Source organism: Euprymna scolopes, chromosome 2, assembly GCF_053919585.1.
Source record: "Euprymna scolopes isolate OS-2025 chromosome 2, ASM5391958v1, whole genome shotgun sequence".
NCBI lineage: Eukaryota > Metazoa > Mollusca > Cephalopoda > Sepiida > Sepiolidae > Euprymna > Euprymna scolopes.
This window is the reverse complement of record NC_136483.1, coordinates 77131008-77140262: the sequence shown is the minus strand read 5'-3', so window position 1 is coordinate 77140262 and position 9255 is coordinate 77131008. Positions and strand designations below refer to the sequence as shown.

Sequence of the window (9255 nt, the reverse complement as noted above, 5' to 3'; positions counted from 1 at the left end):
GCATTCAAAGATGAGAGAGAAACTAAGCCAAGAATATTTACGCCGGGTAAGAAAAATCTGCAAAACTGAAATCACAAACAAGAAGAAAATTACGGCAATTAACCAACTTGCCATGCCAGTACTAACATATAGTTTTGGCATTATTGACTGGCCTCAGAAAGACATAAATTGGCTTGACACAAAGACAAGGAAAATGCTAACCTTGTACCGAGTTATTTATCGAAATCAGTGCATGCCTCGTTTGTACCTACCCAGGCAAGAAGGAGGTATGGGGCTCTCGGAAGTCAATCATCAACACAGAGCCACAATCGTCAGCATAGGTCAGTACATAATAAGTTCCTGTAACCCCAAGCTTATGAAAATTAAAGACCATTATCAGAATCGAGCAAGTAGCACAACATCTATAACACAACTTGCCACTCATTTTGGAAAAGATTGCCTTACAAATGATACTGAGAACCCAAACAAGCCTGCCACTGACATAGCCCAGAAAAGTCGGAAAAAATACACTAGCCAGTTCCATAGTGTTAAAACAGAAGAATGGACCAACCATAAACGGGCAAAATACCTACCGACTGAACTATCCCAAGAATATATTGATAGGGATGGTTCCCTGGACTGGCTCAAAAGAGGATCCCTCCATTACGACCAAGAGAGGTTGATATTGGCTGCACAAGACCAGGGCCTCATGACAAACGCCTTCAAAAAGATGTGTGGTCTAAGCAACAATAATAAATGCAGGTTCTGTAGCACTGAGGTTGAGAGCGTGGGCCACCTGATTTCTGGTTGCAAAGTCCTACTTGGAGACGGTTATTATACAAATCGCCATAACGGAGTTTGCAAATACCTTCACTGGAAGATATGTAAGAAACTCAACATTCAGTGTAGTAAAAACTCCTGGGAACATATACCCGAACGAACAGTTGGGAATGACAACTACACTATTCACTATGACTACATAATCCCTACTGCTACATATCTTGAAAATGCAGCTGTTAAACCAGATATAGTGATTTGGGACAGAGCAAACAAAAAAGCGACCGTAATAGAGGTCAGTGTACCCAATGATACAGGGCTTAACAGAGTTGAGAGGGAAAAGATTACAAAGTATCAAGGACTTATGTATGATATGAAACGAAATTGGAAATTAAAAGACGTTTCAATTATACCAGTCATCATAGGAGCAACTGGGCTTATGAAAAAAAACTTTAAAAAGTACATAGCAAGCATACCCGGTGAACCAAGTGCAAGTGAAATACAAACGATTGCACTGAAAGGGACGGCTAGAATCCTGAAAAGATCTCTTGGTTGGACTCACTAAAATAGGGGTAAATGTCAGACATCTGGTTGGATGTCCCATCCCCTAGAAGAAAAAGTTTAAGAAAAGTGATATACATGAACATATTTGAAAGACATTATGGTAATTTTCTTGCTATTTTTCTTGCAATTATATTAAAAACCAAGTGATAATATGTATTTGTGTGTGTGTGTGTGTGTGTGTGTGTGTGTGTGTGTGTGTGTGTGTGTGTGTGTGTGTGTGTGTGTAATAATTGTATAGATTGGTTTCCTAGGTGTAAATCCACTGAAACCCGCATGATTATTAAAGAGTGCTCAATGGATGACAGAGCTGGTATATAGTCTATTTATTATACAAACCTTATTGATTACATATGTGCATACATGTTTCAGTGGAGACCCAAAGAGACCATTTCATCAGACCAAAAAATGGGCGATATCGCTCCTTTTTAATAAACAGACTATGTATATATATATATATATATATATATATATATATATATATATATATATATATATATATATATATATATATATAGTTAATGTCAGTGTGATGCTGACTATGTAGGTCGTACGTTTCAACGGCTGGGAGTCAGATTGGCACAACATGTCCCTGCAATCCTGCATGCCTTCGAAAGTCCAGAGGGTCTAGAATAAACACATTGTTGAACACATTCGGGCGTTCACAGAACACTTCCGGGCATTTACGGAGCACATCCGGGCGCTCACCTATTCATGAGTCATCAATTGGTGCACACTTGTATGACAATAAAACATGTGGTGAAGCGTATTCGGATGGCTGTTTTCGCATTGTACACAGGGCCCGTTCCAAACAACATCTCAATATTTTGGAGGTGGTAACTGTACTAATGCGCGAACCATCGCTCTGTAAGCAAAAGGAGCTGTCACATAACTTAGACCTGTTTAAAGAGCTCTGATTTACCGAGAAGGGGGGAAAAGAAAAAAAGTGCCTACATTGCGTCATTATTTCTTGTTTCTGCACTTATTTGCAGACAAGTGAACTTTTTTTTTTTTTTTCCTAGGTTCTGAAATATGGACGATATATCACGGGTTATTCATTCATTTAATTCACCCCGTGTAGTTTTAATTTTTTTTCACCCCCTCTCTTCGCCTCCATTTTTCAATTGTGTAATTGTTTTATTTTAATCGCTTCCGACGTGATCTCTTTCGAGGTTCTTTTTTTTTTTTAGTCGAATAGTTTTTTTTACTATTTTTAGTGTCTATTTTTTTCTCCCTGCATCGATCTTCCTCCAAATTCTAATGACTCCACTTATCCTTTTAAAAACTGTAATAAAATTTGTACCACTAAAAACCTTTATATATATATATATATATATATATATATATATATATATATATATATATATATATATATATATATATGGTGAAATATGTAAGCTTAGAAAGCCAATACAACATATATTTACTTTTTAAATAAAGAAACATTTATTTGTTTAAAAATCAAATTTTCGGCGAATATAGCACCTGCGGCAGGATTAGAATCAGTTTTGTGTTTTTTCTTTTTCTTTGTCTTTCCTCGTGGCATGACGTCAATAGAAATGTAAAGTCTGCGTAGTCTTCTTTAATAGTGATAGTGATATTTTCAAATGTCCGAATCAGGAGGAGCACGTGGCCGCACCTGAAATGAATTAGTTATTTTTTTCTCCAAGATATAAACGTTATCTAAATTTAAACAGAAATACGTAAGTTTAAAAAGCCAATACACCGCAGATTTTTTATTTTTTTAATAACCAAACATCCATTGCTTTGAGAAGCAATTTATTGTCGAACATAGCGTCTACGTCAGGATTAGAATATATACATATATTAAAACTCTGAAACAGTTTTTCATGCTAAACAACTGATGATCTTTATAATAAGATTAGAACTAGAGTGAATTCTTGGAAGTAAACTAAAATAGTGATTTGAAAGTGATTAATTGACTTACAAAGAAATTATCAAACCAGATTAAGGATTTGGCATTAAAAGTATTTTTTAATAGTTTTAAAGGTTGAAAAACTTCCAATACTAATATATATATATATATATATATATATATATATATATATATATATATATATATATATATATATATATATAAAGCTGTGTGTGTGTGGTCACGAATAGGCTCCTATATGGTTGATTATTTAAAAAAAAACTGATTACATATAATGATAGAAGATGTATCAGAACGGTGGTTCATTAAAATTGTGGGGTCTGCGTTCGCGCCTGGTCCACAAAGTATGGAAATAAAATATTTAAAAATTGAAAAAATAAAACGTTTACAAGAGTGTTTTTGATATAGATGTACATAAGAACACTTTGATAAGTATGTTTTAACTTAAATAGGGATGGTATAATAAAATTGTGGGGTCTGCGTTCGCGTCTGACCTCCATAGAATGGAAATAGGCACAAACTTTAATAAAGACTTTTCATATCTATCTGCGTAAGTATACTTTGATAATTATGTTTCCGTTTGAAGAAATATGGTGTAATAAAATTATGGAGTGTTCGTTCGCACCTAACCTCCATAGAATGGAAATATGTCACAAAGTTTAATAAGGTTTTTTTTAATATAGATCCACAGAATATTGTGACAAATATTTCAGTGTGAACAGGTATGGTATAATAAATTATGGGGTTCACCATATTTTTCTTTGGTTTTGATACCCCCAAATTCGGAGTTATCGCTTTACAACCCTTCCTTTTCATAACCTATCATACTTTCATAAATCAGAGTCCATTTTCTGTAGGCTGTTTTTGAACCCAGTCAACGACGGGTACTTTTGCTAGTATATATATATATATATATATATATAATAGTAGTAATTTATATATATATTTATATATATATATATTTATATATATGGCAATTAAGCTATACAGAATATTCCGTGTTTCATTCTCGTGAGAATTCGTCAGGCCACTCTCCTGACGATTTCTCACGAGAATGAAACGCAGAATATACTGTGTAGCTTAATTGCCATATATATTTTTATAAATTACTACCTAGCTCTACCTATGTATTGAGCACTGTTGAAGTAAATACTTAAAGTTTAAGCATAAAATTATACTTTCGTATATTAATTTATGTGATTAAACGAAGTAGTCATATATATATATATATATATATATATATATATATATATATATATATATATATATATATACATATATATATATATATATATATATATATATATATATATATATATGAGAGTTGTTCAATAAGGAAGATTTCATAGCAACACGACCGTGCTTCCGATTTGGCAACATGCATGTTATGAACCAGAACATTATCTTGCAAAAAGAGAATACTTTTGCTGATCTTTCCCAGCCTTTTGATTTTGATAGTTTCTCTTAATTTCTTCAAAAGTGAAGCATAATCGGCTCCTGTAATTGTGATACTCTTTGCCAGGAAATCTCTCATCGCTACTCTATCCTAGTTTCAGAATCCTATGAACATGACAGTGGAGGACTTCACCCATGCTATCTTTGGAGATAGCGAGTCCAAGTGCTTCCACAGCATTGATTGGACTTTGATCTTTTTATCATAGTGATAGACCCATGTTTCATCGTGTGTAATCAGTCTTTTGAAAAGCGTTAACTCATCATCTTGACACATCTCTAAATTCATTCTCGAGCACACGTTTCTGGAAAGATGTCAGTAATCTGGAAATCCATCTGGCCGACGCATTATGCACATACAAATGGTTATGAATGATAGTTTCCACAGATCCTGTACTAATCTTGACCTCTTGGACTATTTAGGGAATAGTCACATATCAATCTTCTAAAATGGCAGCCTCAACTTGACTGACAGATGCCCCATCAATGGTAGAAAGGAGGCGACTAGGTCTGGGAGCTGTTTCCACAGATTTTCTGTCATACTTGAATTCACGACGCCAGCGTTTTATAAGGTCATATGATAGGCATCATTACTAATAGTTTCTTTCATTTTCAGTAAAATCATTTCTACCATTTGTTAAAAGAAAAATGTTTTTTCAAGGAAAGTTTCAACAGTTGAGTAAAAAATGTTGAAATAAGTACGATAACTCTTATCATGGGCCCTTTTATGATTACCTCCCTTTTATGTTGTAATCCCATAATCCCTTTTTACTCCCCGCTTCCTCTTCCTGCCTCTAAATAAAATATACTTCTCTTTATACCTGTCACATGCGTGTTCGGGTCGTCCTTCAAATCTTTGTTCCAGTTCCTTTTCTCTTTTCACTGAAATGCAACCCCCCCCCCCAAAAAAAAATGTCCAAAAAAGTGATTTGAGAACGGTAGAGAAAAGTTGAGCAATGAAGTACATGAATCCAGTAGAGTCAAATGGAAAAATCCGAGAGCAATGGATTGATTGATTAAATAAATCACAAGTCAGAAATCCATAAATAGGGATGTAAATAATTTCACAAAGATACGAATCTGGAAATTAAATTATAAATGGTACTTGTACAGTTAAATCAAGACATTAAAAAATGAAAATATCGAAAAAAGATTATATTGTACGTATCCGTTTTGATATGAAGATCTCCAAAAAAAAATTCACTTAATTTGATCGAATAGGTTTTTTTTGGTTTTTTTTTTTACTGTGGAAAAACATGTTTTTATGAGAACGCGTTGAAGGTAGACATCTTGGAATTGTTCTTAATTTTTGTTTGGAGTTTAGAAACGTCATGGGGAGATAACTCCAGTTAAAACGCCGACACTCCCTCCCCATCTTTAATACTAGCTTTTCATCCTAAAAATCGAACCTTTTGCTCGGTATCATAACAAATTGTTTTTTCGCTGTAAAACAAAAACTACTTGATGAAATTAAGTGAAATTTTTTTTTTCGGAGAACTTCATTCCATAACGGATATGTACAATTTAAACTTTTTTCGATATTTTCATTTTTTAATGTCTTGATTAAACTGTACAAGTACCTTATAAATAGAAACATCTTGCCATGAATAGAACTATCTTGATAAGTAAAATTAAATATGAAGTAAATAATGCAAATGTTCATTTAGAACTTCAACTGTTTGGAATAAGAATTATGCCGTGAATGGACCAATAGGATAGGAATGTTGCGATCTTGCAGGATGGCTCGACCAACACTGTTATTATTCAACGAGTCCTGAGGACCTGCATTGCCATGAATTATCTTCTTTGCTGTCAATACAGCAACCTCTGTTCGGCCATTAAATTAAGGGTATGCAATGAGGACTGTACTTCATGCACCATGTCTTGAATAACTACTAAAATATGTTGGAATTAAAAGGTGAGCCACCATCGTTGCTTAGTTTTTTTTTTTTATTATTTTTTATTCATCTTTCTTTATATTGTTGTTTATTAGCGCTGATTATATATATATATATATATATATATATATATATATATATATATATATATATATATATATATATATATATATATATATATATATATATATTTGAATTGTACCACTTGTTTGTTTACGATCTTGCTGGTGATTAAGCCGTAAAAATAACTGAGGCATATCGTTACTTTTTAAAGTTTTACCACCATTATGATTAAACAGGTTTGAATTTGTGCCAATGGACACTAGTGAGTCAAAAGTCTGTCTCCCTTTAGTTGGCTTCTAAAATAAAAAAAATATGCGAATTTAGTTAGTACTTCTAGAAATTAAACACCTTGGAGGCTGTATATTACTGTTATTATGATGCTGCTGTCACTAAGAATAAAGAAGAGGCGAATGCTTCTGCATTGTGCAAGTATCATCCTCATATTGTATGAATTCGAAGATTCCATTGTTGGCTTTGGTTTCCCGTTATATTTTTCTAGTCAGAATTCTTTCTAGAAAGACATTGGATACTTATGGCAGGAATTATGTGAAGGTTGCCAACATCTTGAGTGAAATTTATTTTATGGAACAAATTGGATTTGAACTTGAAACGCCCAGGTCATCAGTTCGTATCATTAACCGCTTAACCACCGTTGCTTCCTATTGTTAGCAGCAGGGGCTGTTTATATATGGATGGTGCTTATTAAGGCTAGCTAATCGGTTTCAAACCTTGTTCAACAGAGACTCCAGATAAGACCTGCCTTTAGGTACTTGTAAGGTAATTACTAAAGTGAAATTACAAATACTGAGATCAATTTTACGACAATACAAGCATCTGTATAATGAGAAATTTGAAAATTTGTTAAGAAACCAGATAACACGATGCAGGACGTTTTTCAAATAAATTAATTATCATTTTTTTTTAATCTAAATTCTCGGCGCCACGAGCTTTCGTTAGGGCGATACAGACATTTATAAAAATATTTTTCATTATCGACATCTTACAGCATAACCGAAGATCGACGATTTCTTCCTATCTTGCTGAAGAAACTTTTTTATGTTTGATAGTTGTAGTGAGATGCACTTGGACGCATGTACAAATATTGAGATCACTTTTACTACAGTAGAAGTATCCGTGGGAAATTTGAAAATCTGTTGAGAAACCAGCACGTTAGGGTCAACAGTGTTGGGAGTTTTATATCCTTACTTATCTTTCTCTACAAGGGGAAAAACATGCATGTCACTCAATGTCTGGGGGACACGCAATAAAAGGAAAATATGCCCAAATACATTAAATACATTTATTATTATATATTTATTATTATATATTTATTATATAGACAAACATAAATGAAGATAGTAACATTACATAACAGAAGATTAGGCGCTACCCCCCCCCCCGTTCACATGGATTTTGACCCACTGTAGGGAGAAACGTGCTTTCACGTTCATTGCTTTGGCCTTTTCCCTAAGTTGAAGTAAGTCACTGGTGGCTTTGCTAACCGATGTTTTCTCTTATTCCCCTACAATATTCCCTCCCAAATACAACGGACCTGCTCATTTTAAGAAAATTTTTGCTTGTTTTGTTTTGTATAAGTGTAAAAAAAAATGTTAATTTTCAGATACTCTCTATTTAGTGGGGAGTATTGTAGAGGAATAAGAGAAAACACCAGTTACCAAAGCCATCAGTGGCTTACTTCTTCTTAGGAAAAAGACTAAAACAGCAAATGTGAAAACATGTTTCCTTCTGCAGTGGGCCAAAAGCCATGTGGGGAAGGTATAGTCCCTAATCCTATATTATAGGGTAGAGTCAATCCACAAAAAATGAGAACCTTAATCCTACCTTATATGGTAACGAACACTTATTCCCCAGACTGAACACCAATCTAGCATTGGTAGAATATATCCGTCTTATCAATGATAGAGATTCCATCCAGTGGGTGAGTTTATGAACATTTGTATCGTGTTGTATTTGTTCTGTTGTGCAAAGTTACTGCCTTCATTTACATTTGTCGATATGGTAATAAATATCATTATATTATTACGCTTATCGCTCCGTCCGTTATCATGCTGTGCATCCTTAAAAAAGGAAAGTGGAATATTCCAAAAAGTGGAATATTCCAAATAAACCTTGTCACCCTTGAAAAGGAAAATATTTTTTAAAAAATTGGTGTCGCTGTCAACGGCAAAGCTAATAAAAATGAGTTGTCTTTCTTGGCCTTTTGGCTAAGATCAAAGTGTAGTATCTGATCTTCAGGTGCTACATTTCAATTTTTTCTCTCTCAGTGGAAGAGAAATCCTTTACGACTAAGACAATTTTTTCTCCACGTTAAAAAAACGACCCTGGTGTCTAAATCTGTCCCGTAGGGAGGCACTGTGAATAGGTACTATGTTTAATGTAACAAAGTTTTAATGTTAAAAAAATAGCTGGAAAAAGTTATTTCTGATTTAATTACAAAATGCCCTGGAAGTGTTACTCCTGATTAATTATAAAATGCCCAGGAAAATGTCCGTTCTGATTATTCTTTTTTTGTTTACTTACTGTAAGTAAGAGAGGGTGATAAGGATGGTTTAAATTATGAAAAATAATTGTCAAAATTAGTAACATATCCAAGAATTATGAAAAATG

At 33.7% G+C, this 9255-nt stretch overlaps 1 pseudogene; it reads left to right on the top strand.

The window, feature by feature from the left end:
* Nucleotides 1-8831: 8831 nt before the first annotated feature.
* On the top strand, nt 8832-8947 carry LOC145243019 (U2 spliceosomal RNA; annotated as a pseudogene).
* The last annotated feature ends 308 nt before the right edge of the window (nt 8948-9255 follow it).